The sequence below is a fragment of the Lygodium microphyllum genome, chromosome 20, assembly GCF_053477565.2.
Source record: "Lygodium microphyllum isolate KBCC chromosome 20, Lygodium_microphyllum_v1.1.10, whole genome shotgun sequence".
NCBI lineage: Eukaryota > Viridiplantae > Streptophyta > Polypodiopsida > Schizaeales > Lygodiaceae > Lygodium > Lygodium microphyllum.
This window is the reverse complement of record NC_141154.1, coordinates 17,126,363-17,134,505: the sequence shown is the minus strand read 5'-3', so window position 1 is coordinate 17,134,505 and position 8,143 is coordinate 17,126,363. Positions and strand designations below refer to the sequence as shown.

General features: G+C 42.9%; 1 pseudogene; it reads right to left on the bottom strand.

Annotated features, from left to right (window-relative positions):
• Positions 1-7,160: 7,160 nt before the first annotated feature.
• LOC148018705 (fructose-bisphosphate aldolase, cytoplasmic isozyme pseudogene) lies at positions 7,161-7,748 on the bottom strand (annotated as a pseudogene).
• Positions 7,749-8,143: the final 395 nt, after the last annotated feature.

The window sequence follows — 8,143 nt, the reverse complement described above, 5'->3', positions numbered from 1 at the left end:
TCAGAAGGCATTGATGCAGTTCTTGATGGAGACTCCAGTGGCTCAGAGAGCTTGGATGATGAGCTTGGCATTCCTTCAGTGAGGACTCCAGGTGTGCAAAGAGCACGCATTAATGCAAAGACTCCATTGAGTGATCCAGTGGTACGCAGGTCTAGCAGGGTGAGATACCCTGTTAAAAGATTTGGTTTTGAAGGTTATGCAGCTCACCATTATGCTTATATGGTGAAACTAGTTGAGGATGTTGAGCCCACATGTTTTGAGGAGGCTGTTGGTCATGCTTATTGGGATGCAACAATGGATGAGGAGATGGCTGCATTAGAGGCCAATAAGACTTGGGATCTAGTATCATTGCCGAAGGGAAAGAAAGCTATTGGATGTAAGTGGGTTTATAAGATTAAGCACAATGCAGATGGTTCTATTAGCAGGTACAAAGCTAGGTTGGTTGCAAAAGGCTACGCCTAGACATACGGCATAGATTATGATGAAACCTTCAGTCCAGTTGCTAGGATGGCAACTGTCAGATGTGTGATTGCTTTGGCAGCAGCCAAAGGTTGGAGGTTGCAGCAAATGGATGTAAAGAATGCCTTCTTGCATAGTGATTTGCAGGAAGAAGTGTATATGGATCAGCCAGCAGGTTATGAAGATTTAGAGCATCCCACGTATGTGTGCAGGTTGAAGAAGGCACTCTATGGGCTCAAGCAAGCACCTAGAGCATGGTCTGACAAGATTAGAGAGTATCTTGTCAATATTGGGTTTTATGTTTCTAATGATGATCACTCACTTTATGTGAGAAAGGGAGATGTAGGTTTGGTCATCATAGTCATCTATGTGGATGACTTGATTATTACAGGTGATAGTGATAGTGGGATTGCTGAAGTCAAGGGCTGTTTGAAGATGAAGTTTGAGATAAAGGATTTAGGTGAGCTAAGGTACTTCCTTGGCATTGAGGTGATCAGATGTGATGATGGTATATGGCTGTCCCAAAGACAGTATGACTTGGATATGTTGTCCAAGTATGGTATGACTGCATGCAAACCACTTTCAGTCCCATTGGAGCAGAATGTAAAGCTGAGTGTTGATGTTGGGGATGAGATAGAAGACCCTACTATGTTCAGGAGGATAGTGGGGAGTTTGATCTACATGACCATTACAAGGCCAGACTTGAGCTACGCTGTTGGTATTGTGAGTCAGTTTATACAAGTACCTAGAAAGCCACATTTGGATGCAGTCAGACGCATATTGAGATATGTGAAGTCCACACTACATTATGGACTTTTCTATGAGGCAGGTACAGATGTACAGGTATTTGGATACACAGATGCAGATTGGGCTGGTAGTATGTCTGATAGAAGATCTACCAGCGGATACATGTTCTCTCTTGGTAGTGCAGCAGTTGCATGGAGCAGCAAAAAGCAATCTACAGTTGCTTTGTCGAGTACAGAGGCTGAGTATAGAGGTGCTGCTATTGCAGCATGTGAGGTAGTATGGCTGCAAAAGCTATTGGCTGATTTGGATGTCCAGGTGGAAGGTCCAGTTGTCATTTATTGTGACAACATGAGCAGTATATTGTTGGCTAGGAACCCTGTGTTCCATGCCAGGACAAAACATATTGAGGTACACTACCACTTTGTGAGAGAGAATGTACTAGCAGGTGAGATTGACTTAGTGTATGTCAGCACACAGAATCACATAGCTGACATCTTCACGAAGGCATTGGGTACAGAGAAGCTTCAAAAGTTTCGAAGCTTACTTGGAGTTGCAGATATGCAGTTGAGCTTGAGGGGGAGTGTTGAGATGACAAGCTCAGCATATGCGGACATTGATGATGGACCGCCTGGTTAGATGGGTCCACACATCTACACTTAGCATGTCGGTGGTCATTATGCATCTCACATGGCCACTGACTCATTACTTATTATATTCAAGTCGTTACACCTATTTACAACTGGCATAGTTATAGCACCAGTCGACTAGTGTAGTCAGTTATGCATTGTTTGACTTAGTAGGCCACTTTCCTTTTATGTTGTATCTTATCTATACTTTGTGTACATTGTAAAGTGTGTGGAAGAAGAAGAAGAAATCAGCAAGAAAACGTTTTGTCCTCCATCTCTCTTCTTGTCTCTTGAGTGAGCTTCTCCTTGTGCATTCTGTGTGTGTTCGGCGCAGCATCTTGAGGAACCCCCTCCACCACGCGATTCTTGACACAAGGCAATGAAAGAGGAAAAATGCGCACCATTAAAATGCGAAAGCGCCCCCGAATCTGTGTAAAAGAGTGACAGGCTCGCTCATGTGCAAAGTATATGCATTAGTTAGGAAAAGGATAAATTAGAATAGTGGGAAATGGGAAAAAGGGCCTAGGCTACTGCCGACCATGTAAAAGAGGGAAAAGGGGATGACCACCCAAAAAGGATTTAGGGCTTTGTATATAAAGTTGAAAAGTGAATGAGAAGCTCATTCTTTTGTGTGTGGCAAAAAGAGTCTTCTTCTTCCTCTCTTCTTCTCTCCTTCTTGCTTGTGTGTGATCTTGAGAGAGGGAGTGTGAGAGTGTGAGGGAGTGAGTGTGTGTGAGAGTGAGGGATCAAGAGGGTGAAGCTCTTCACCATCTCCTCTTCTCTTCTCTTCTCTTCTCTTCTCTTCTCTTGCGCGCGCGGCTATGGAGGATGGAGGTGGAGATGGAGGAGGCTTGAGGATGCTTGAGCTAGCATCAAGAATCGTGGAGCTACCGGAGTGCAAGAGAGAGAAGGATACTCGATCGGGCATCAAGGTAAGCTCACTACACTCATAGGATCGACGCCACGTTGGCTAGGTGAGAGATAGCCATTAGAGCTCGCTTGGAATGCTTGAAATAATAAGCAATCCGTGGGTCTTGGCGGTTGAGAGAAAGCTCCCACAATGAGCCCTTGGTCTAGGAGACTAAGAAGTAGCCCCACATCTTCAGGTGTATCTATAAGTGTTGCAGGCAAAGACAAAGGAATGAAAAAAGTGTTGGATGGTAATGATGCATCTACTAGTCATTTGGGATTTGATAGACATTCTAGTGGTTCAAAGAGTTTGGACGATGAGCTTGGTATTCCTTCAGTCTCAGGACACCATGTGTACAGAGAGCTCATAGTAATGTAAAGGGTCCATTAAGTGATCCAATGGTATGCAGGTCTAGCAGGGTCAAATACCCTGTTAAAAGATTTGGCTTTGAAGGTTATGCAGCTCACCATTATGCTTATATGGTGAAACTAGTTGAGGATGTTGAGTCCACTTATTTTTTGGATGTTGTTGGTCATGCTCATTGGGATGTAGCAATGGATGAGGAGATGGCTGCATTAGAAACCAATAAGACTTGGGATTTGGTACCCTTGCCTAAGGATAAGAAAGCTAGTGGTGGTTGTAAGTGGGTTTACAAAGTCAAGCACAATGAAGATGGTTCAGTTTTAGTAGGTATAAGGCTAGGCTGGTTGCAAAAGGCTATGCTAAAAAATATGGAATAAATTATGAAGAGACATTCAATCCAGTTGCTAGGATGGCGACTGTTAGATGTGTGATTGCCTTGACTGCAGCCAAAGGTTAGAGTTTGCAGCAAATGGATGTTAAGGATTCCTTCTTGCATGGTGAATTGCAAGAAGAAGTGTATATGGAGCAGCTAGTAGGTTATGAGAATTTAGAGCATCCCACATATGTGTACAGGTTAAGGCACTCTATGGGCTGAAGCAAGCACCTAGAGCATGATCTCACAAGATTGGAGAGTATCTTGCCAATATTGGATTTTATATTTCTGATGCTGATCACTCACTTTATGTGAGAAGGGGAGATGCAAGTTTGGTCATCATAGTCATTTATTTGGATGACTTGATTATTACATGTGACAGTGACAATGGGATTGCTAAAGTTAAGGACTTCTTGAAGAAGAATTTTGAGATGAAGGATTTGGGTGAGCTAATATACTTTCTTGGTATTGAGGTGATCAAATGTGATGATGGTATATGGCTATCGCAAAGGCAGTATGGCTTGGATATGTTATCCAAGTATGGTATGATAGCATTTAAGCCTCTTTCAGTACCACTGGAGCAAAATGTGAGAGTGCCGATGTTGAGGATGAGATAGAAGACCCTACTATGTTCAAGAGGATATTAGGGAATTTGATTTACATAACTATCACAAGGCCAGACTTGAGCTATGTTGTTGGCCTTGTCAGTCAATTAATGCGGATGCTTAGAAAGCCTCATTTGGATGTAGTTAGACATATATTGAGATATGTTAAGTCCACTTTACATTATGGACTTTTTTATGAGGCAGGTAAGGATGTACAGGTCTTTGGATACACAGATGCAGATTGGGCTGGTAGCATGTCAGACAGAAGATCTACTAGTGGATTCATGTTTTGCCTTGGTAGTGCAGCAGTTATATGGAGCAGTAAAAAGCAACCTATAGTTTCTTTATCGAGTACAGAGGTTGAGTATAGAGGTGCTGCTATGGCAACATGTGAAGTGGTATGGTTGCAAAAGTTATTAGGTGATTTGGATGTGTAGGGAGATGGTCTAGTTGTCATTCATTGTGACAATATGAGTAGCATACAATTAGCTAGGAATCTAGTGGTCCATGCTAGGACAAAATACATTGAGATGCACTACCACTTTGTGAGAGAGAGGGTACTTGCAGGAGAGATTGACTTCGTATATACTAGCACACAAGATTAGATAGCTGACATTTTCACAAAGGCATTGGGTGCAGAGAAGCTTTGAAAGTCTCGAAGCTTAGTTGGAGTTGCAGAGATAGAGTTGAGCTTGAGGGGGAGTTTTGAGATGGCAAGCTCAACACATGAGAACATTGATGATAGACCACATGGCTAGATGAGTCTGCACATCTACACTTAGCATGTTGGTGATCATTATGATACTCACATGGCCACTGACTTATCGCTTATTATATTTGGTTTGTTACACTTACCTATAGCTGGCAAAGATATAGCTCCAGTCGATTAGTGCAATCTGTTATGCACTGTTTGACTTAGTAGACTACTTTTCTTTATGTTGTATCTTTTCTATACTTTGTGTACATTGTATAGTGTGTGAAATAAGAAGAAGAAATCAGAAAGAAAACGTTTTGGCCTCCATCTTTCTTCTTGTGTTCTTGAGTGAGCTTCCTCTTGTGTATACAGTGTGTATTTGGTGCAGCAGCTCAAGCAAGTCCCCTCACCACACGATTCTTGACATACATCCTCACCATTTTATGATTTCTTCTTCAACATAGCCATTTGAAGAACTCAAGAACCATCCACATCGGTGGCCCCTACATCCTCGCCATTCCATGATTTCTTCTTCAATAAAGCCATCCTTGATTGTTTATGCTACCATTATTTTCCTCAATTGAGACATCATCTACAACATTAGCACATGCCTCGTGTTTTTAGCACCAGTAGTTTTTCACATCATTCTTTATTAGGTACATTCTTCTTCATTAGCAACATCCATTTCTCCTTATCAAGACTACTTCTTCAATCAACTATTCCCAACATTCTACGTCTTCAATGGCAAGCTCCTGCATGCTACCTATGACGTGAGGGCCATGGGACTAGCACTCATCTAGGGGGGAACTAATGTTAACAGTATTTTGATAAGACTCAAAAAATTTTGGGCACCTGGATTATATATGTACTTCATGGACATCACCACATGATCATCGATGTATTACTTTGTGAGATCCGGGTTCACTCTTGGGGCTCACTCCCGTGCACATTGTATTCCCCACCCGTAGTTGTATTTGTCGCACCCACAAGTGTTACATGGGTTGAATACATGTATTTGTGATTAGAATAACTTAGGCTTAGTCTAATTAGAAGCATGCAATGATGATTGACCAGCCTAGAGCCCACTAAATGGGTAGGATGCCCAAGGGAGGATGCAAACCCTAAATGCAAAAGGGGAGAAAACTCTAAATGCAAAATGCAAAAGGGAAGCAAACCCTAACCCTAGCCCTAATTCTTGCTCTTTATGGGTGGGAGGTCTCAGTTGTATTCACCCCTTTTGGCATATCCATGTTGTGGAAGCTTTATCAGTGTGACTACTCAAGCTTTCTATTCAATTTCTTTAGTTTATCATCTTGCTTCCATTATGTTTAGAGTGACTAAGAGGGAGAGAGTGAGAGGTGTGTTAAGTGAGGGGCTGAGGGGAAGGTGAAGCTATTCGCCATCATCTTTCTTTTCTCATCTTCTCCTACTAGCTCTTCGACTTGTTGGTGTGCTTGGTGGTGGATGCAAAGAATTGACAGCATTGGATCATGTTGATTCTAGTTGTGGAACCATCTTTTCGAGCCATCGAGTCATCAAATGCAAGAAGGTAAGTTAAGTGAGTTCACTACAACTTGAGCTAGTCTTGTGTTCTTGCTTTCTTGGGTTGGAGAGAAGGACGCTTGGTTAGTTAGAGTGGAATGTTGAGAGATAAGGTGAGAGATTGTCACCAAAGTGAGTTGCAGCTTCTGAAACAATAGAAGTCCATCCAAAGTTCCGATTGTTGGTGTGTTAGGCTCAACAAATAGCATAGAGGGAGGATAGAATGACATAATATAGTGGCGATATTTTACACATGTACAACATTAAAATTTTATTAGACATTTGTATAGCACAAAAAATTTAGCAAACATATTAAACTCTATGAAGCCAAGCATTGGCTCAAAGAATGTTGTAATGGAGGGGAAATACTTAGGTCAAGTTGACCTAAGTATAAAAGGTGTAAGGGACACTGCATGGGCACCATTTGATGAATATACATTTGTCCTTTCACCTTCTTCACCTTCCTCCCTCCCTGTCCTTCCATGGTTGTCAGCCATTTCTCTCTCCTCTTCTTGCCTTTCTCTCTCTACTTTTAGTCTTTCTCTCTCCTCATCACCCTCTTTCTCTCTCTTTCTCTCTCCTCTTTGCAGTCTCTCCCTTCTCTCCTCTCTCTAGGTCCCCTTCATTATAGTTGGTATCAGAGCCTAGTTTTTAGGTCCTTCCTTTCTCTCTCCTTTCCCCCAAATCTGATCTCATTTTCCAAAAATAAACCCTACTTTTCAGGTACATAAGCAGAGATGGCAGCTTTCTTGGAAGACACACAGGAGCTGTAAGAAGTAGTGATGGAGCCAGTGATTTCCTTTCTTGCCACAAGTCTTGCAAATGATGAGCGAGGCATTAGCTACTGGCGTAGGTACTGATTTTCAGAGCTTAGTTGAGCAGCTTGCTTTTGCAGCCGCTCATTCTCATGATATATGATGGCATAGCGGGCAAGTCCATTGGCATTTTCCAAGATGGCAAGGGGTGACGGCTCTGTTAGCCCAATCTTGAGGATTGCTCTCCACTTGGTGAATCGAGCACCAGCATTGAAGTATTGCTGACAACGCTGGGCAAGACCATCCAACTCCTGTGTTGTGGTCTCACTATTGGTCCCAGCAAAATCTATAGTGCCTTTGTCTACCTTGATGCTAGGGATGATACCAGCCTCCTTCAGCACATCCAAAAATGGCTTTTCGGCTGCAGTCCTCTGATACAGGGTTTCCTCAAACAGGATAACCCCACTTATGTACTGCAAAGCGCCAGGGGTGGTGAACAGGAGCTCCTTGAGGGCTTGCTTGTTGGATTCCACATTTTCTACATTGATGCTGGCAAGGCACTTGCCAATTGTACCAGTGTTCTCATCCGTAGCCAGAATCCCTTTACTGGGAGTTGCAATGTACTTGGCGGTTACAATGAGCTCAGCTGCGTATTTATCGACGAATGCCCCCATCCTCCAATGATCACCACGAGCTGTTGCTTGAAATTCATGGATAGACGGAACATGATCCAGTCAACCGCAAGCCATGATGGTGTATGCTACAGATCTAAGCTTTTGCTTTAGATCAAGAATCCATCTAGTCTCACCCTCTGAGCAGCAATCTTTATGGCCACTAACAACAGAAGGCAGGCATGTTTAGATTCTGACGGCCCAAGACTAGGCCTGGTGCTAGTTGCACTTCGCTAGTGCAAATTTGATTTGGGCTTGTGATCTCAGGATCGCCCAAATGCGAGCATAAAGTAAGCCTTCTCTCTGAGATTTGAAGTGAAAACAGGGCCCCTCGCGTCAGTGGCTTCTCATTGTTGGAATTTGTTGCTCTTGTTGTCCGCGTCTGTCATGGCAAGAAG